We start from the raw sequence: 22,176 nt of genomic DNA on the forward strand, positions 1-22,176 counted from the left end.
CAGGGACCAATCAAATTTCCAACTCTTTATTGTCAACTGATTGGTCCAGAAAGGCTATTTGAGACATCCAAACTGTTATTTCTGTATCATAAAAGGAAGATTATTTAAATTCTCCAAAAGTAGGAAGGGCTTAGTTTCAGAATAAAGGACAGTCCTTTGGATAAAATTAGCTTTATGAAAAAAATGTTTTCTGCATTACTCTTATTTTAAAAAATTTATCCTAGACTGGAGGTGCTTAAAACATTAGGAAAAACTGGCCTGCTCAAAGTCTGCTGAGTGTTTAAGTCTCAAGTTTAGAGGCTGCCTTTCCAAGAAGCTTTTTATGATCCCGGGATGGGGGGTTGGGTGTCCCTCCACGCTGCTCCAGAGAATCCTACGCACAATGTTGCCATAACCTTCATCTCCCTCCACTATAATTGCTTGTTTACTTGTCTGGAGTCCAAGCAGACCCAGAATGTCTTTCATTCCAAAGCCTTGAACATTGCAAGTACACAGAAAATACCCAATAACTCAATGAAGGGCTGAAATAACAGATCAGTCCTGCAATCTTACTACTGTAGTGGATTCTGTGTGTGGGACTAGGTAGAGTTGGAGACATTTTTTTGAAATGGTGCAAAATTGTGGTGTTTATAGAATGGTAAAGTGTACATATTCAGAATCTTTTTATGTAGTACCATCTTTCGAGGAGGCAGTGAAACACACATATGTATCTTTACCTGTTCCTTACCTTGACCCTGACTCACCCTTTTCAACTGTTGCTTTGAAGTGCTCAAGTGATATTCTGTTCTATGCATCTGCTGAGAACTTATATTAGTTGTGTTTTTCTATTTCCTTCTGAATGAGTGCCCACGAGTTTTAGCGAGTCCTTGTAATTTTTAATCTGCTCAGATAAACTGGGCTCTTGGCTTTATAAACAGGAATGAATAGGAAACCTGTATTTCAAATGATAATGTTTCTTAATTTCCTTGTACTTCTTAGCCTGTCTATTGTGTAGGACAGATTTAGTTTCCTCTTCCAAACTAAACAGCTAGTGTGGTTTCAGGTGAAAGTTAATCTGAAATTTGTAGACCGCAGGAATATATTGGGAATTAAGATAGAAAATATTGGCTGTTAAGTAATGGCAAGTAAATCACTAGGCTAAGAATTATGCTCAAGAATGGACCCAAATCTCTCTTTTTGGGTCCATAGTGGTGGTGATAGTAATAATAATGCAATAATAACCACAACTCTGTGTGTTTGTGTGTCTACTAAAATACCTGTGGGCATGTCTGTCAATTACTAATGATTATTTCTAGGGTGAGATCATGGAATACTTCCATTTCCTACATTGTATATTTGTATTTGTCTAGTGTTTGAGTTTATTACTATAGCATATATTTTCTGTTGTAAGCAGAAAAACAGGACAGAATTATTAAATGGAAAAAAAAAACTTGTATGAGAATTAATGACACTGTTGCCCACAAGTACAGGCTTTTCTACATATGAAAGTAGAACACTAAGACACATTCGGCCTGAGGTTTCCACAGGAGAGGGGAAATTTCAGTTGCTTTAACACTTTTAGTTGGTTGGAAAGGTCATCTCAAGGAAATAGTTTCTGATGTTTATGTCAGGACTCAACACAATACCCCAAAGTTTGGTGCCTTGGCATGCTGAGTACTTTGAACGAACTGCAGGAAACCAAGAGAGCCTCAGAAGCAAGATCTGTTTCACCTTCTCTCGCCCTCCTTTCTCCTGCTTCTCTTTCTCCTTCAAGATAGGCCGTGGAAACTCTAAGGCAAGCCATAGAAAGTAGAACTCCTCCACCACAAAGCAAGTCATAAACCTGGAAATATTATTATTTTTCTTCCCAACTTTCTTTTTGCTTTTTGAGACAGAGTCTCGCTCTGTCACCCAGGCGGGAGTGCCGTGGTGGGATCTTGGCTCACTGCAACCTCTGCCTCCCAGGTTCAAGCGATTCTCCTGCCTAAGCCTCCTGAGTAGCTGAGACTACAGGCGTGCACCACCACACCTGGCTAATTTTTTGTATTTTTAGTAGAGATGGGGTTGCACCATGTTGGCCAGGCTGGTCTCAAACTCCTGAACTCAAGTGAACTGCCCACCTCTCAAAGAGCTGGGATTACAGGTGTGAGCCACTCTTTCTGCCCAACTTTCTGAATAGAAGCTGGCCATAAAAAAATTCTCTGACCTCCCCTGTTAGATGATTCTAGGTCATAAGACCTTCATTCCAGAGGCATCCTGCCCTGTATCTGGGAAGAAGGAATGCTGCACACAGATGCCAAGAAGAATCGGAACAGACAGGCATTGCTGGATCCCCCCTCGGTCTATTACCATGAGATCAAACCCTTTTGTCCAATCACATTTCTACAGTGCTGTCCACTCTTCATTGAATCTAAGCAGAAAAATGGGCAGTTTTCCCTGGGCCTTCTGGTCTTCATTTCTGAAGTCTTCCATGTTACATAAAACTTTCTTTTTTTTTTTTTTTTTTTTTTGAGACAGAATGTCACTCCGTCGCCTGGGCTGGAGTGCAGTGGTGCAATCTTGGCTCACTGCAATCTCTGTCTCCCAGGTTCAAGCAATTCTCCTGCTTCAGCTTCCTGAGTAGCTAAGACTACATGCATGTGCCACTATGCCTGGCTAGTTTTTGTATTTTTAGTAGAGACTGGGTTTCGCCGCATTGGCCAGGCTGGTCACGAACTCCTGACTTCAGGTGATCCACCCGCCTCAGCTTCCCAAAGTGCTGGGATTACAGGCGTGAGCCACTGTGCTTGGCCCCACGTTACGTAAAACTTTGATTAAATAAATTTGTATATTTTTTCCTGTTAATCTGTCTTTTGTTTTATTTCAGAGCCAGCCAGGAACCCTAGGAGGGTTGAGGAAACTTTTCCTCCCCGACATGTATAAATCTCTTAATGCAAGGACATGAGAGTTTTTGAGTAAAGTATAGATACTGTCACCAGAAAAGCGATCTTGTCCCAGACCCCGAGAGCAGGTTCTTGGATCTTGCACAGGAAAGAACTCAGGGCGAGCTGCAGCGTATAGTGAAGTTAAGACAGTTTATTAGAGACTACTCAATTACAGAGTAGAGTGTCCTCAGAAAGTAAAAGGAGGAACTCACTACCTTAAACGTAGTGCTTGCTTCTATAGGTTGTTAAGAATAGTGTACTTTATTACAAAGACTTGTGATCAGCTTGTCACATGCTATTAGTATTGTTATTTTCCTATGTTACTATTGATTTCAGCAAGAATTAATGAGTATATTATATTATCTTTAAAGCAAAACCTAGTCTTAACCTAAGAATGCTTTTTGTTCTTAAAGTACTAGGACATTTCCATAAATTCCGGGTCTTTAATTAGTTATTAGCATCATTAACTCATTCCCTCAACCATAAACGTCTTGTGACCAACAGTGCCCAACCCCTTGGGAATGTAACACAGCAGGTTTGCCTTTATCCGGCCTTTATTCAAGATGGAGTCGCTCTAGTTAGGACACCTCTGACAATACTTTTGGGGATTTCAAATGCTATTGGTGATTTAGTAGAGAAAACTACATGAAAGAATCATACTAAAACCAAATCTGATAACTTTTGCAAAATGAAGTGGATGTTGGTAACAACTTAATGAAGACATTAATTATGAATTGACCTCTTCAATAAAGTTTCAAGGTGGCTACCAAGACACACAATTTTAAAAGATGTATATGCACCCTAATAAGGTAAAGCACTTCAAAATTAAAGTGACACTCAAAATTAAATTGATGCAGGTCTTTAGTCAAATGCATAATTTTATTCATCTGTATAATTTTGACCTTCTTGCTGTTGCTGAAATCTCAGTCTTGTATTCCTCTACCGCTTCACAGATCCATTTCTGTTCCTGTGCATTGTAGTAGGCGTTAAGATTGTCCAGCTCCAAAATTATGGTTAACTTACTGTTTGGACATTTATTTGAATTTTCAACAAAATTTTCTTAATTTAACGATTTATCCAAATATTTGCTGAGTGCCTACTAAGTGCCAGGCACTGTTCTGGTCCTTGGGATACATCAGAAATAGAACAAAGATTGTTGCCTTGTGGAACCCATAGTCTGAACACGGGTGACAATGAAAATAAGCATAAGAAATAGACAAATTATGTAGTATGTTAGAAGCTGATGGGTGCTATGAAAGAGATGATGTTTAGAGTTACAGGTTACACTGTGATAAAAGAAACACTTCAGCCAAATTAAATTTAAAGGAGTTTAATTGAGCAACGAACGATTCGTGAATCAGGCAGCCTTTTGAGCCAAGGTAGGCTCAGAGACTCCCGTGCAGCCACACGGTGGGAGATTTATGGACAGAAAAAGGAAAATGGAAGTGAGGTACAGAAACAACTGGATTGGTTGCAGCTCAGCGTTTGCCTTATTAGAACACAGTTCGAACAGTTGGCTACATTTGATTGGCCAAAACTCAGGGATTGACACAGGGGTGGGCTACGGCCTGTTTACACCTTCATTTGTTATAGCTCATGATGTACAGAAAAACCTTTAAGCTGAACTTAAAATATGCAAGGAGGCAGCTTTAGGCTACACTTGATTTAACAACTGTGTCAACTCTCAACAGTGCCACCCACCCCCCCACCCCCCACCAAGAAGGGACAGAGAACATACATGTTTTTTGATACAGTTATTTTAGGGAACATTTGTGAGATGAGGTCCATTCATGTGTGGGGTCCAAGGCAGAGGCCCTCTTGCCTAGTTTAAGGGCAGTATTGAGGGTAGACCTCATTGAGAGGTGAAATTTGAGCAAACACATGGAGGAGATAAAGGAGTTACAACTGCAGCCATGTGGAGAAAACAAATTTCAAGCAGAGGGGCCAGTCACTGCAAAGCCCTTAAAGCAGGACTGTATCTGGCATGTTTGGTAAACAGTAAAGAAGCAGGTATGTAGGTAGTGATGGGAGAGTAGAAAGAGATGAAGTTATGAGGAGCCAGATGGTGTAGAGCTCTGTAGGCCATTGTAAGGACTTTGGCTTTTATCTGAGAGAAGTGGAGAGCCAATGCAGATTTTTGAGCAGAGATGTGACATGATTTGATTTATATATCCATTTAGTCACAAATAATTTTTAAAGGTGTTTTGGAGAATAATTAAATGTGAAATTATGCACATTTACATTGACTGTTGTTTTAAGCTGGGATGTTACAATCTCATTGAAGATTATAATTCTGGAGTCAAATTAGCTTTAGACTTTCCTGATGAAAAAGTTTTCCAGCATGTGATACATGCGTTAAGTAGAGCTTTCTTCTATATGCTTATTACTTTACTTTTTTCTTCTTTTTCATGTTCTTCACTACACATTTTGTGTGTGTTCCTAGGAAATCTTTTAAACTAAGTTTTATTTGATATGTATATTTAGTATCGATGTTCTAAGATACTATTGAATAAAATACATACCGCAGTAGCTTAGTTAAAATACCGGAGCCGAGGCCAGGCGCGGTGTCTCACGCCTGTAATCCCAGCACTTTGGGAGGTAGAGGTGGGTGGATCACCTGAGGTCAGGAGTTCGAGACCAGCCTGACCAACATGATGAAACTCTGTCTCTACTAAAAATACAAAATTAGCCGGGCATGGTAGCACATTCCTGTAATCCCAGCTACTTGGGAGGCTGAGGCAGGAGAATCACTTGAACGCGGGAGGAGAGGTTGCAGTGAGCCAAGACTGCACCACTGCACTCCAGTCAGGGAAAAAACAGTGAAGCTCCATCTCGAAAATAAAATAAAATAAAATAAAAAATACTGGTACCGAAAAAAAAATAGTCACAAATGACATTACTTAGTGCCTTTTACAAACAATACTTTGAGGGCCAATTGTATACCATTATCATCTAAAGTCTGTCTCATTTTCTTTGCTTTAATGAAATCATGATAATCTATTATTTTCTACTCAAGGTTAACAGAAACTGGCTTGTTACTTAATATTTCTTTGACTTCTTTTGTCCATTAAAGAAGGGGAGTGTTTTTAAGATTAGTGGGTGAAAGTTGATGTATAAATAAGAGTAGACACAGCTTTAGGTAAAATTACGAAACAGGTTAAGTTTGGCTTCCTCTTTTTGTTTCAGTTCAGGCACATGCACCCAGCACAATACTTAGTGCATTGTAGGGGCTCATTATATACTGGTTAAATGAGTGATAAGTTCCCCGAGACATTTATTTCCTGCACTTGTTAGGGTTCAGTGAGCCGAGATCCCACCACTGCCCTCCAGCCTGGGCGACAGAGCGAGAATCTGTCTCAAAAAAAAAAAAAAAAAAAGATAAAAAATAAAAATAAAAGACTACCTGCCAGAGGAAGTGGGCAATCTTCGCCTAAAGATATGACCTGCTAATGGTTAAACATCAGACGTCAGAGAAGACATATTTTAGAGTGGGGAATTTTCCCCAAGAGCACCCTCTAAACCACATCAGTGGGCAACTTAAGGCGCTTTGCTTGTCATTGGGTCAGATGGGAGTTTGAGGAATTGGCAGTAACATTTGGTATATAGGCTTGGGACATAATATCGTGAATTATTTCTATTTCATAATTCCTGTGCAAAAAATTATGGGAGTTGTTGATTCTACAGCAATTCCTGTCAATTTGTAGATTATCTGCTTATTAATAGTTTGTATTGTTTGGTAGAACTTGAAAACTACCGAACGATTACAGTTCAGGCTTTTTTCCAGTACTCCTGGCGTTGCTATCTCAGTGACTAGGAGGTGAGGAGGGTGGCCCTTGAAATGCCAAACTGCCTCCCGCTGCAGTCTGCCAGCAGCGTGCTGGGCCCAGAGCCGGGGATGCAGCCAAAACATCCTGGATTTTACCTACAGCTCCCACCCTCTGGAGGGACTGGTCTATTAGGGCATATGACACTGACAGTGCACACTGTATACAAACCGTGTTTGAACAGGAGTCGGTTGGAAAATACACCACTGCACTGAATTACTTCTGCAGTGGCTTTGCAAAACTCTTTTTGTTTCTTGAAAGAAGCCGACGGTAACCATTACAATATGGCTTTTTCCAGGTCCCAGAGGAAGGCTAGGGGTGCCTTGTGGGTAACCCTTTCTCCCTCTCCTGACTCCTTCCCGTTATTTCCTCTATCTTCATCCTCTAGACCTACACAATGGGACAGGTTGACTGACAGTCTGTGTTGAATGGAAGAGGCGGACGATGCGCTTGTGTTTGGTGCTTCTCAAACGGTGCTCGCACGCCCCAGGGTCTCACGCAGCCCACTACGCAGAGCCCTGGGAGGAGGTGCGGACCCAGGGTACGACCCCCGAGCACTGAGAAACCCAGACCGGGCCCCGGCCGCAGCCCCGCGGGTGGGCCCGCCCCCCTGCCTTCCCTATTGGCTTGGCGGTTCCACGCGTCACGCCTGCGACGCAGGCGCTGCCCTCCCGGAGGAGGCGGGGCTTACACGCGCGAGGCAGTGCGAAGAGCGCACGCGCAGACAAGCGGGTCTGGGTCCGGACGAGGGGAGGGAGGGGGTGGTGTTCTCGGTTTCCTGGGTTACCTGAGCGGGCGGGGGTGGGGAGTGCGCGGCGGCGGCGGCGGCGGCGGCAGCGGCAGCGGCAGCGGCGTCGGCTCGGGGTTCTCCGGGAGAAGGGGAGTGCGCGGCGGCCGCAGCTGCCACAGAATAGGTAAAGGCGGCCGCCGGGCGCCGACGCTGCCGGCAGAAGGTTCCGGGTCCCGGCCCCTCTGCGTGGCCTGGAGGGGAGGCGGTTTGGGGCTGGTGGCAGTCAGCCTGGGTTGAGGGCCGGGGCCGCTGGGCTGAGGGCGCGAGGGCACTCGGCCTGACGCGCCAGCTCGGGGCGTCCTCTCTGGCTTCTGGGCTCTGGGACTTCTCCTCGCGGCGCCGGGCCGCCTTTGACAGCCGCTGAGCCGCGGGCGGGAGCTCGGCTGGGCCCCTCTTGGCCATTGCAGCGGCCACTGGGCACTAACTTTATTTCGCAGCGCGCGGGGGGCGAGGTCGAGCAGGCTGACGGCGGTGCGTTGCTACCTTTATTTTATTTTTTGATCCTGTGCCGCTGCACTACTCAGCCCAGCTGGGCCCAAGCTGTCAGGTTGACGATGGGAGTTGACGGTTTCCGCGCCACCCCCCAGACGGTCACTCCCCGCGCTCTTGCCCTGCGGCGCTCGCCCACCTGTCACCTACACCGTGCGCCTCGGTCCGCTCTTTCCTCCTGTTCGTGACACCCTTTGACTGGGCGAGAGCCTCTCTTTCCAGGGTATCCCCTGAGACATCTGCCGTCTGTCTCCGGCATCACTGGAGCCTGACCGAGATGCCCCTTCGCTTTCGATGGGTTAAATAAACTGGGAAATTACCCAAGAAGACCCCGGTACCACAGTGTAAAGCCCAACGAAGGGGTTGCTTAATGGTCCAGGGGATACAGAGGCTTTAAGAAACGTTTCCTTAACGCTAATTCTTATCTGGTTAAACAAAACGTAAGGAAACATCCCCGATCTGCTCAGCAGACCATACACACCCAGCGACGGCACTTAATGGGGTTTGTTTTAAGCAGATAGAAAATTTTAAGGGAGTCGAATCTTGTGTTGAATGCATTCTTGTTGAATTTGGGCCAGTGTTTCCTTGAAGATCAAATGCAGGTTGCATTATCCTATTGTTTGTTTAACAGATTGATAGGACAAACCGAATTAGACTTTTCTTCCTGATGATTCTTGGCTCTTCTGCTCTATTACTTTAAAACTCCACGCCTAGATTCCCTATGCTGATAAAGATGTTGACTTTAAGCTTTCAATTTATAGATGTAGTTGATTAATATGGGGTATCTGTTTTAAAGAGCTTTGTTAAGTAGCCAACAACTCTTTTTCTGATAGCTCTTTGCTGTCATCCATATTGTTACTACAAAGATTGGAGAATTTGGAGAAGAGAGGGCATAAGGAAAAATGAACTGCTGTAATTTAATTTACATGAAAATACTTCACGAACTATATAATTATATATATGTATTTAGTAAATATTTATTGAGCATCTACTGCGTGTCAGATACTTTTCTAAGAAAACATAAATATCTGCTCCTTCATGGAGCTTGTATTCTAGTGGGGACCTCAGATAATAAACAAATAAAATATGTGCTGTGTCAGATGGTGTTAAGTACTACAGAGAAAAAGCAGGGAAGAGGGAGGGCAGGGAACCGAGAGAGGTTTGCAATTTTAACTAGAGGCAGCCAGGGAAAGCTTCCTAGAAAAGATATTTGAGCCAAGACCAGAAGTAAGTGAGGGGTAATCCATGCACCTCTCTGAGGGAAGGATGTGCTAGCAGAGAGGAAGGCAGAAGGGCTTGCAGAAGCCCTGTGTGCTGGGCATGTTTGAGGACAGCAGAGAGGCTGATTTGGCTGTGGTGGAGAAAGCAAAGAGGAGTAGCAATAAAGTCAAAGAGGTTAGTGTGGTGGGAGATTAGACTGTATAAGGCCTTGTAGGCCCTTTTAAGGACTTGAGTTTCTACTCACAGTGAAAAGGGGAGTCCACTCTTTGAGTAAAGAACCTTACCTTTTATTTTTAGTTTTGAGTCAGGATCTCACTTTGTCTCCCAGGCTGGAGTGCAGTGGCACGATCACAACCTACTGCAGCCTCGACTTCCCAGGCTCAGGTGATCCTCTCACCTCAGCCTCTAAAGTAACTGGGACTTCAGGCACACATCACCCACCATGCCTGGCTAATTTTTTGTAAAGATGGGTTTCGCCATGTTGCCCAGGCTGGTCTCAAACTCCTGGGCTCAAGCGATCCATCCACCTTGGCGTGTCAACATTCTGGGATTGTAGGCATGAGCCACTGCACTCGGCCCCAGGCTTGCCTTTTAAAAATGATCATTCTGGGCTCTGGATGGAGAATAGACTTTGTTGTAGGGGAAGGGTTGAGCAGGAGCAGAAGCTGGGATACCAGTTCGGAACTGTTGCCCTAATCCAGGCCAGAGAGAATGTAGCTTGGACCAGAGTGGAATTGGTGGAGGTGGTGAGAGATCATTGATTTCAGGATAAATTGAGGGTAGAGATGTAAAAGACACCAACATTTAGTTCCGAACAAGTAGAAAGATGGGGTACTTGTGTACTGAGATTAGGTTTATGAGAGGAGTAGGTTTGGTGGAGAGAAGGGTGGGAGTTGTTAAGAAGACAATACAATTAGACATCCACGTTTTTAAAGAAAAAAATTATTCAATGATACTTGTCTAAGAATGGTAAGTAAGACTTTATTCAGAACCATCTCAATAGGTATAGAGACCTCTGCACTGGGGCCCTGCAGTAGGGGAGGGAGACTGGGCTCAACTCTGAATACAGCATGGGAAAATGGGAATTTATAGCCAAGCAGCAGTGTGGGGATCGTGGATGGAAAATTGCTAAAAGGAAACATCAGGGATAAGGGGGATTCTGGCTAAGCTGATCTAATGGGATTCTTGCTGAAGACAGGCCAGGGTGATCAGACATTACCTGGGGAATGTTGGAGGATGAGGAACCTGATCAGATATTTAGGATGATTAGATATCCAGGATGTTATGCTAAACAGACTTAGCAGAGTTCTTTGCTAATACTGGATTTTACAAGGAAGTGCACAGATGGGCCTCACAGAAAATTCAAAAGCCTAAGTAAGTTTGGCCAAGCAAAGAATTTTTGTCAAAGCTGAGATTATTAGTAGTAAACGCAAGTGACTTTGTTTTGAAGACACTTTTTATGTTACCTTGACTATACCAGGGGATTAAACATTTCACCCATAAACTGCCAACTTTGATTTCATGATTATTTTCTTCTTAGTTCTTTTGGACCAACCTAGTCATTCTTTTCCCAATTGTAGTTTTATTTTTGTTTGATTGCACTCACATAGTGTGTTTGTTAGCTTCAGTTGTAGAGAGAGCCATATAGTCCAGAATTTCAGAGTACCTTTTTGGTCTGTTGCTGTATTTAACTTGAACACCTTCATCTGATTAATCTTTTCCTGAATTATCTTGTTGCCGGCTTAAGTTCAAGATTTTTTTTTTTTTTTTTTTTTTTTAGACAGAGTCATTCTCTGGTTTCTCTTCAAATTGTATAAATCTTTCGCCTTTTACTAAAGATTTCCGTGGGGACAGAGTCTCGCTGTGTCACCCAGGCTGGAGTATAGAGGCGGGATCTTGGTTCACTGCAACCTCCACCTCCCAGGTTCAGCCAGTTCTCCTGCCTCAGCCTCCGGAGTAGTTGGGACTACAGGTGTGTGCCACCATGCCCGGCTAATTTTTTGTGTTTTTAGTAGAGGTAGGGTTTCACTGTGTTAGCCTGGATGGTCTCAATCTCCTGACCTCGTGATCTGCCCTCCTCGGCCCCCCAGTGTGCCTGGATTACAGGCATGAGCCACCCTGCCGGGCCAAGTTCAAGATTTTTTTTAAGCCCTAAAATGTTATCAAGTGTGGCTTTACTTGGCCATTTGCAGAATTACAAAGGAAATGACTCATTTTTAATACTTTGTAATGTCAAAAGACAAAATTACAACAAGTTTAGCTTAAAGATCTTACTTCACCTTTGCCATTGTAGAATCAGGCAACACCTCATTCTATAAAATAGAACAAGTGTTCTGATGAGCCGAGCAGAAGTGGTTGGTTTTATGGTAGTCTGACTTTATCTTGAAGGGATATGTGTGTGTGTGTGTGTGTGTGTTTGTTTGTTTGTTTGTTTTGAGATGGAGTCTTGCTGTGTTGCCCAGGCCAGAGTGCAGTGGGGTGATCTCAGCTCACTGCAAACTCCGGCTCCTAGGTTCAAGCGATTCTCCTGCCTCAGCCTCCCGAGTAGCTGGGACTACAGGTGCCTGCCACCATGCCCGGCTAATTTTTGTAATTTTAGTAGAGATGGGGTTTCACCATGTTGCCCAGGCTGGTCTCAAACTCCTGACCTCAAGTGATCTGTCCATCTTGGCCTCCCAGAGTGCTGGGATTACAGGCATGAGCCACCGCACCCGGCCTTGGGGAGATATGTTCTAAGATCCCCAGTGGAAGCTTGAAATGGTGGATAGTACTGAATCCTATATACACTATAGAGCAGGATGAGATTTCATCATGCTACTCAGAACAGGGTGCAATTTGAAATTTTGAATTATTTCTGGAATTTTCCATTTAATATTTTCAGACCGCAATTGACCTCAGATAACTGAAACCTTAGAAAATGAATCTGTGGATAAAGGGGTACTACCATATAGACCGAAAAGGGGTGAGGAAAACAGAAGCAGAAAAGAAAAAGCAAATTGGTCATTTAAAGTTATTTTTCTTATTAGGGTTAAAGCAGATGGGACTTCCTTATGTCAGTCATATCATATCATATATCATATCATATCAGCTGGCCTGTTTGGGATTTGACTACTAACTCTGTCTCTCCTGATTGCTTGGAAGGTCAGATAAACAACTTAGTTTTGGCTTGGCGAAGTGGAACTTCAGCATGAGTGACTCCATTTTGATTTGATCTGTTGTCCCTAGTGCAGGAGGAGCTCAGTCTAAACCAATGACCTCCTGTAAATTTCATTTAACACTGGTAAGTTAGTAATATGCAGGGATTAGCCTAATTCTTTTGTTTCAGTAAAGATGGCTTGAAATAAATGGGCCATCACATGTTAAATGAAGATCTTTTAAATCAAATTATATAGTATTTGTAGCAATAGAATTTGCCCTATAAAACTCGGATAAAAAGTCTATATCAGTCTCCGAAGCCAGGAGCCATGGCTTGTGCCTATAGTCCCAGTTACTTGGAAGACTGAGGTGGGAGGATTGCTTGAGCCTGGTTCGAGTCCAGCATGGACAATACAGCAACATGTCATCTCTAAACAGAACAAACAAACAAAACATATATATGTATATATCAGTTTTCTGGAATTTAAGGTCTACACTTTAAGAACCAGGAAATAATCTAATTTTTTAAAATGGATTTTCAACCTAAATATATCTTTAAAATGTATAAAAATCTGTCAGATTAATAACTAATTATAAACTGATCTTGGAGTCTTTGAGGACACTGTATTGTCTTTGATATTGTTTTATTTTGCTGCTGTGTCTCACCAGCATTTGGCTTTGTAACTCTTAATCCCCCAACTTTGTTTACAGTAATGAGAGAGGTCCGATATGTTTGGAAATGTTGAAGGCTTTCCAGGTCTAACTGCTGAAAAACAAAAATCTTACCTAATAACATGAAAGATTAATGCTTAAAATTGATCATCTTAATCAAGAAAGGAATCAAATAATTTTCAAAAGGCTAGTCATTGTTCCATTCAAATATGATTCTTTGAAATTAAAACATAAAATGGATGAGGCCATAAGACAGCTTTTCACTATTTTAACTGAATGGAAGAAATAAATGAACAATAGGATAGAATACTACACATATTAGAAATGTTTATAAAACTGCTGCCACTCATCTTTAGAAAGCAATGTTTGTATAACAGATTACTACTTAGCAATAACAAGGAATGAACTTTAGATCACACAACAACATGGATAAATCTCAAAATAATCACACAGCATGAAAAAAATCCAGACCAAAAAGAAAAAAAAAGTACATACTGCATTGTTCCATCTATAAAATTCTAGAAAATGCCTATTAATCTGTAATGGAAGAAAGCAGACCAGTGCTGGCCTGGACATAAGTTACAGAGGGAAGGGGCAGGAAAGAGGGAGAACAGCAGCGTACTAGGAAACTTCAGGGGGTACTAGATATGTTTACTATCGATTTGATGATGGTTTCGTGGGTGTACACATATGTTGAAATGTATCAAATTATGCACTTTAAATAAGTGGTTTGTTACATATCAGTTATACCTGTAAAGTTGTGTTTAAAAGTGGCTTGACCATGAAAAGACATGCAGAAATCTTCAGTGCATATCACTAAGTGAAAAAAGGCAACCTGAAAAGTCTGCATACTTTATGATTACAAGTGTATGGCATTCTGGGAAAGGCAAAACTATGGAGACAGTAAAAAGATTAGTGGTGAAGAGAAGGAGGGATGAATACACAGAGCACAGAAGATTTTTAGGGCAGTGAGACTATTCTGTAGATACTACAGTGGTGGCTACATGTTATTATACATTTGTCGAAACCCATAGAATATACAACATCAAGAGTGAATCCTAATGTAAACTGTGGACTTTGGGTGGTAATGACCTGTCAGTGTAGGTTCATTGATTATAACAAATGTACCAGTTTAGGGGGGCTGTCCATAGTTGGGGAGGCCGTACATGTGTGAGAGAGCAGGGTGTACATGGAAACACTGTAATTCCCTCTCTGTTTTGCTGTGAACCTAAAACTCTTCTAAAAAATAAAGCCTTTTTTTAAAAAAGAGGATAGAAGATTTTTGCCAGAAACCTGAAGAATTGCATAGTTTACATTTAAAAATGGGAGGAGAGGAAGGTAAAGTCCAGAAACTATATATTGAAAATCTTGACACCGACTGATTCCTAGAAAAACTATAGACCAGCTTGCCAAGTGCTTAGTGATTTGTAATTAGAAAAGAAAGCACTGATGACTAAGACTCAGAATTTAAGAACAAGTCATATTAAGCTAACTTCATGCTTATTTTGCCAAAGATGTAATAGTATTTGTATGATAATCTTTGTATAGTACTTTATAACTTACAGAGTACATTCCCATTTATTTTATTTAACCTTCACAACATCCCTTTCAATTAGTGTAAGATGAGAAAGACCTCAACAGTAATAATCCCAGGAAGGCACAAAGGGGACAGATGTGAGAGATTTTAGAAAGGCCTTGTGTAGTTATGGATAAAGGAGAGGGAGGAATCAAAGCAGGCTTTAAGGATTCTAGATTGTCTGAGGGTGAATGGTGATGCAGATAATTACTCGTAATTTAAAAAATACGGGCGGAGGAGTGGATTTGGAGATGTGAAATCCATCAGTTTTCTTCAGTTTGGTGGAATTAGCTGTTTTATTTCCTTTGTTGAAACTGAGTCAGATATAAATATATACATATATTTTTTAAAAAGGCCTGGTGTTCAGGAGAGAAGCCTAAACCCAATAAAACAATTTTCATTTATTCAGTTAAATATATTCTTTCAAATACTTTTGGTAATGAAGGGAGGTTAGTGGGTAGGAGCTTGAGGAAGTGGATGTGATCATTGGGAAGGTTTGTTTGTTTTAAGGATGGAGAAGCCAAGGATGCTTCAGTGGATTGAGGGAAAGGGACTATTGAAGAGGAAGAAAATTGAAGTCACAAAAGATAGAAGATAACTGATCAAATGTAATGAGAGGAAATGGAAGAGTCAGGTCCAGGAGGACAAATGAAAGAGTTACCCTGAAGAAGAGGAATGATGTATCTTCCTGTTTAAAAATGAAAAGGAAATGGGGTAGATATAGATATAAGTTAGTATCCAGGATGGCATCTCTTTTACTCTGTGAAACAAGATTATCTGCCGAGATCGAGAAGGAAGAACATGGTTTGGAGTATGCTTGAGGGGAAAAGAAAAATTACTATTGAGATTGGAAAAGGGACTTAACTAGGGGCATGTGACCTCTTTGCTGAATCATGATTAATACCCTTCCAAGGCTTGAAATCACAAATGTACAGAGGCCAACAGGATGCTTCAGCAGTGTTCTCCAGCAGCCTGCCTGCTCCTTCCCTGCCCCCCATAACAATGCAGAAAACAAACAGACTGAACCTGGACCACTCCCCTTCCCCACCCTCATAACAATGCAGAAAACAAGTAGACTGAACCTGGATTGAGATTGGAAGGGAAGGTGTGATGGAAAACTTGAGTAGGGGGTAGTGAGAAGTCAAGGAATAGAGAGTGGTAATGAGGCTGCTAACTGAAGGGTTGAGCCATAGGAATCCTGCTTATTAAGGAACAAAGCCAAGACAAGGCTGGTAAATGTGGATAATGAAGAGGATGAAGAATATAAATTAGTCAAGGGCAATAAAAGAGTACTAGAGATGGAAAAATTGGCATATATGGTGTGAGAATTCTCAATTTAAGATTCTGGAGTTAGCAATTTCAGGTGATGATAAGGGCCAAAGAATGACCAATGATGGGTGGATAGCCAAGATTAATAGTGCTAATTATAACAATATTAATATTAATAAAAGCTACTATTCATTGAACACTGTGTAGTAGTCACTATAGTAAATATTTTCCATAGGTTATCATGCTTATGTTTCATATATTAGTATCAACATTTTACAGATGAGGAAACTGGAGCTCAGTGAGATTAAGTAACTTTTCCCAAGACTCACAGCTAGAAAGTACCTGAGTCTTTCTGAGTCCTAGCTTTGAAGCACTTATGCCTGACTACTAAACCATGCTAGCCTTCTGCAAAGTAGGAGTCATTGAAGAAGAAGACAAAGAGCTTTAAGTCTTGTGTGTTGGGATTAATTGTTCTTATGGATAATGAAGTCCCCAGAATATATAGCTTCTGTGTGGAAAGGAAGATAGTCATATGACAAAATTCTCAGTAAATGGAGATGGCTGACTCAAAGGTCAGTAGGTGACAACTATAAATATAGCTATAATGTAATCTTAAAAGTGGATAAAATCGAATAACAATGACTCACAAGTCATCTTGGGAAACTAGGAGAATACTGAATTGTCTTCCTGGCCCCCAATGTGATGCATATGAAAATATTAACCATTCATTTCTTAACCCTCTCTTCTCTCTTGGCTTGTGAAATTTTATATATGTGTGTGTGTGTATTTACATATGTTTCTGTGTGTATATATACGTGTGTGTGTGTATATATATATATATACACCTGTGTGCACACGTGCGCACACACACACAGACACACACCCCTCTTTTTTGGTTTTCCTCCTACCCCTCTAACCACTGCTTCTCAGTCTCCTTGGCTGGATTCTTCTTTGCCAGTTCCTTCATGTTGGTGAGCCTCTGGATTCTCTCCTCCTCCTCACTTCTCTTTCTTTGTGCTTTCCTTTGATGATCTCATCTATTTCTAAGCTTTCATATACCACCTATATGTTAATGACTTCTGAATGTTCATCTACAGATGAATCTAGAACTTTCTTCAAATCCCAAGACCCTTATATAGGAAGATGTACCCAGAAGAAATAGCCCATGATATTTCAGGGCAATATCATGTGACTAGAGAAAATCATCTTAGGCTGCTAATCTCCACTCATGCCCATCTAGCTGAGGGCTCAATTCACTTATTCTCAACATACACAACCATTTCTAAGGTGATAGCTTCTCTGTTTACTTATCACTGGTATGACCAAACATCTTGATTTGCCTAAGATGGCTCTGGTTTATGCTTATTGTTCAAGACCAACCTGGCCAACATGGTGAAACCCCATCTCTACTAAAAATACAAAAAATTAGCTAGGTGTGGTGACACACACCTGTAATCCCAGCTACTGAGGAGGCTGAGGCACGAGAATCCCTTGAACCTAGGAGGTGGAGGCTGTGGTGAGCCGAGATCGCACCACTGCATTCCAGCCTGGGCGACAAGAGTGAGATTCCATCTCAAAAAAAAAAAAAAAAAAAAAAAATCAGTGTGTCCTGTGTAACTTTTAAGAGCTGCTTATATCCATTAGCTCACTCTTACCCTACTTTTCATATTTAAGTGTCTAGACTTCGTTGTACTTTTACTGCATTATGACTTAGAGCTTGTTCAAGATTAAAATCTTTTGCCATTTCTTGAATTTCTGCTTAATGATGCTTCCAAAGACAGTAATACTGATAATTATTCTTGAAATATTTCTCTATTAGCCTTATTTAAACATTTTGGAGAATGTTTCTAAAGTCATTTGCTCTACATTACTGAAAAATATATTTATTTTCTCTTCACCTTATTTTTTAAAGAACAGAACCCAGTAAGGCAGTTTTGATAAAACCTGATTATGCACAGTTTAAGGAAACATTCAAGATGTATAATTTTAATCTTAAATTAATCTTGATACTACATATTCTGAATGTTGTAAGTTCACAACCCAAAGAGGCATTTAGAGATCATCTAGTTTTTGTTTTTTAAATATCTGTAAGAATAATGGGCATCAGAAAGGTTAAGCACCTTGCCTGAGATCCTAAAGAGAACAAGGCAAAACAGAAAACTGAGAATCTCTTGACTTTTAGTCTACTATTCTTTCTGTTATACTACCAACCTTTTGAAAATTTTAATGTATTTTAAGAAAGTGATCTCATAACCAAAAGATGCCTGTGCATCATAGAAATCCATAGTGTTTGGTTTTCAATATATAATTTGCTTATTTTAACCCTTTAACCCTTTTTCTTTATGCAAGTCTACATTTAGACCACAGTGATAGAAACTACCCAGTATGACAGAAACTACCCAATGTGGTAGGGAAAAAAATTATGTGGGTGGAATTTGAAATGCCTTTGCTCAGAAAATATTTATATATATTCCTTTCTTATTTCTATTCTGTGCCCTGCTCCCCTAACTATCCATCTCCACACATGGTTATAGAACAATAGGTTCAGCCACCAGATCTCAGTTTGAACTTGTGGTTATCTTTCTTGGTGTGAAATGTTTTATAACAGTAAACACATTTTTCTGTAATTGACTGCCTCAATTATTATTTTTTCTTTCTTTTGAAGGGAAGCTAATTTTTTGTGTGTCTTAAGAATTATGAAATAAGAGGAAAAGTGCTATCTATACATGCAAGGTATTTAAAGCTTATAAATATCTGTGTTCAGTATGTCTAAAACTTGTTTTGCAGAATCTTCTAAAACTTATTTTGCAGAATCTTTAACCTTATGCAAAATATATATGTGAAAAAAGTTTATTATTATAGTACAGCTACATAAATTATTTTTATTATTTTCATTTCACATTTAGGATAAGGCTCCAAGCTGTGTTTTTAGCATTCCCCAGGAGGTATGGAAAACTATCATGCTTATAATTGATTTTCAAGAACTTTTAAACTGTATGCTTTGAATTATCTTTAACATAGTATGAATAAGCATCCAAAATTTTATTGCTGAAGGTTTTTGGTTTTAATATGAAAAATGTTTGGTAAGGTTTTTAAGGTGTTTCGGTAGTGCCTTAAATGCTTATTGTGGAATAGAGAATGGCTTTTGTAAATGTGTCTATTTCTCAGAGCCTTACCTGGGGGAACATTTCCTAAAGGTATTTGAATATTAAAATGTTTTCTATCAAAGTTAGTATTAAATGAATTGGTGTTTATTTATTGAACTCTTCTGTCTGTGGTACTGTGTTAGATGCTCATATTTTTCTGATCAAATAAGATCTGGTTTCCTTTCTTAAGAAAAGTATAATCTAGTTTTAAAAGAAACAATACAGTACAGTGTGATGAGTGATAAGACAGAGGCATGTGGAAAAGTAATTAATTGGGAACTAATGGGAATTTCCATAGCAACATGATAAAAAAATTAGTTGAGAAAGCGTATACCCTTTGAAGGAATTGCAGGGTGGTACAACGTGTTATGTGTTGGGAGTTTGGAAGAGCTAAATTGTAGCAGGTATTGCATGCTTTGATAATAAGCAGTTGGGATCTTCTTCCTTATGAATTGGAGTGACGTTTGTCATTCCAAGGGATATGAGTAACACTTTTAGTGGTTGTGTATTTAGATTAGACAAAAAATAGACCAAACAGTGTGATCAAGTAGGAGTTTGTTAGTATTGCAAGTAAGAGAGGAGTTGAAGGTCTAAGGATGCTTAGGTGTAAGATGAGAAGGGAAGGACCAGATTCAAGGTGATGATGATAATATCTAATAATTATTGATTTTCCTTCAATCTGCCAGGCACTGTGCTATGCATTTTACATGAGTTATCTCATTTAATGTTGATATTCACAATAACTGCAGGTACTCTTATCAACTCAGTTGTATAGATGAGAAACTGAGGCTTAGAAAGAGGAAGTCAAGTACCCAAGGTCATAGAGCAGCAGATGCAGAGGTGAACCAGTAAGCGGTCAAGAGGGAGAATTGACTAGGCGCTAGATAAAGTGCTATTCTGGTTTCTCACCTCAGTCAGTGGGTAGAGGCCATTAACTGAAAGAGGAATGAAGAAGGAAGAGCTGGCTTTTTGGAGAGAGAAGTCAGTGTTTGCTTTGGAGAATAGAAATTTGTATATAGAATACAAAGGGATTGCATGAGTCTGAATCCTGGCCCTGACACTTAGTAACTCTGTGACTTTGAGCAATGACCTAGCCTTACTGTGCTTCAGTTTCCAGTATGTGTCAACTAGGGATAATAATGTTACTTAGGAGATTGTTAGGAGGATTAAACTAACTACTCTACTTACCTAGAGTGCTTACAGTAGTGCCTGATGTGTAGTAATTAATCATTGTAAGTGTTAGCTAGGTTATCATCATCATCATGCTATAAAAATCCAAAGGTCTGTTTTGAGGAGGGATGTAGTAGTCAGTGTAAAACATGTAGCACATTCCTTCTAACAGGGATAGAAAGCCGGGGAGATGATTTACCTGGATGAACCTTCATAGTTCCTTTAAATGCCGTCTCTCTCTCTCTATAACTATAATATCTCAGAATTTCTACCCTTTTACGGTGCTCAGGGCCAAACACAGGTTCTTCCTGAGATACCTGGTTGCTGAATTTGTTTGTTTTTAGGAAAAATGAACTACCTGTTGAAAGGCTTAAGTTTGGTGCGTTTTAGTGTGACTTCCTCTGAATTTCTATTAAAATTTTGCCTGGCTGCCCTATGCCTGAGTTTCCTTTATTTCCTGGCCAGCTTTGTCCCACAAGGAGCCAGAATAACCTCTCCTCCCTAGGTCAGCACCCCAGGTTTCAAGGCAGCTGGAATGGCATGTTAACCAAGATTTCATGGGCTTGGGGAGAGGGGTAGAGAAATAGGCAATGTTGTTTATTGACACCCTGAAATACGAAAAAATAATATGTACACTTTTCTGGGCCATTGCTGTCTTAGATTTCCATTCTTCCCCCAGAACTACTGCTCTACTGCTGTTATACATGTTTTTTTTTTTTTTTAGTTTTCTTAACACAATTCTACATAAATTGGAAATATTTCATTAAATACATTTTTCTACTTTAACTTAGCCTAAATGCATAATACAGAATAAATATAGGAACAGCAAAACCATTTATTTCCATATTCACTAGTTAAGGATTATTATATTCCCACATTTAAAATATAGAACATCTAGTTCAGAGCCAATTCTTAACCCTCTGATGCTGAAATTTCTGATGCTCTTTAGAGCTGAAGGTGTTACTTCTTGTTAAAATGTAAATACTTCTTTTCAAGAGGAGCAACATTTTTTTCCAAGTCATTTACTTTTTGGTATAGATGTGCAATGTAGAAACATGGAAAAAGATAACAAAGCTGTAAAACATCTTGAGAAGTTTGTGGGGGGCAAGAAGTTTGTGGTGCTTGGAGGCGTGCTTGGGAGTTGGCACTAAGTACAGCTGTAATTAGTCAGTTTTCTGTCCTGTCCACACAGAAAACTGTCTAATTACAGTTGCAAGTTGTGCCAGACCTAATAACTAAAATGCTATGAAAGGTAGAATTCTGAAAGATATAGTTTGGTTGTGAGTAGTCTGTCAAAAATTGTATGCAATATTAGGAAAAACATTGGATAGGACTCTGCAGACCTAGCTGTTAAGTCCTCTGACTTTTGGGAAATCTCTTAACTGCTGTCTGCCTTAGTTTATCTGTAAAATTTTGAGGGAGGTGATATGGTCGTTAACCCAGAGATCGTTTAACTCTCTGAAAGTTGATTGTAGAATGGTTTCTCATTTTAAAATAATTTATTAAATGCAAACTCTGGCAGTTTTCCTTTATTGTCAGTCAACTTGTCACTTACCTCAGTATTAGTTGAAAAAAATTGTTTTGAGTATGGCAATTACATCTTACATATGACTGTGTTCCAGAGGCTCATTTCTAAGATGGTTGTTTAGAATATTTAGAATGCATAAGATTTGCCCTTACAGACAAAATAAACTACAGTATACTTGAGTGTTTGCATTGTGAGACTTCCCCGGGAAAAAGGTCTGGCAAAGTGCTGAGATTACCTCAACATGTGTAACTGGCTTACTGTTTGCCTTACGTGCTGCTATCCTACTTTTTGGAGCCCTTTCCCCAGATCGTTGGAGCTACCACAAATGGCTTGGAGGTACAGGAATCTCTTCTCCCTCCCTGATAGGCAGGGGGCTGGGGGAGAATGGGGCAAAATATATTGCTAGCAATTCAAGTTGGAACTCTGAATTCATTTTCCCATTGAGGCATGCAT

General features: G+C 40.4%; 1 protein-coding gene and 1 pseudogene across 4 annotated transcripts in view; both read left to right on the forward strand.

Moving 5' to 3' along the window:
• The first annotated feature begins 7,508 nt into the window (after positions 1-7,508).
• The window catches only part of LYST (lysosomal trafficking regulator), a 205,074-nt gene continuing 190,406 nt past the window's right edge, over positions 7,509-22,176 (forward strand). For all 4 annotated transcript variants that reach the window (XR_004030064.1, XM_030812643.1, XM_030812644.1 and 1 more), the window contains exon 1: positions 7,509-7,641. The gene's annotated coding sequence lies outside the window, so the exon portion shown is untranslated. The remainder of the gene's footprint in view (positions 7,642-22,176) is intronic.
• LOC115835234 lies at positions 11,029-11,078 on the forward strand (annotated as a pseudogene).

Source organism: Nomascus leucogenys, chromosome 5 (genome assembly GCF_006542625.1).
Source record: "Nomascus leucogenys isolate Asia chromosome 5, Asia_NLE_v1, whole genome shotgun sequence".
In the NCBI taxonomy this organism is placed as follows: Eukaryota; Metazoa; Chordata; class Mammalia; order Primates; family Hylobatidae; genus Nomascus; species Nomascus leucogenys.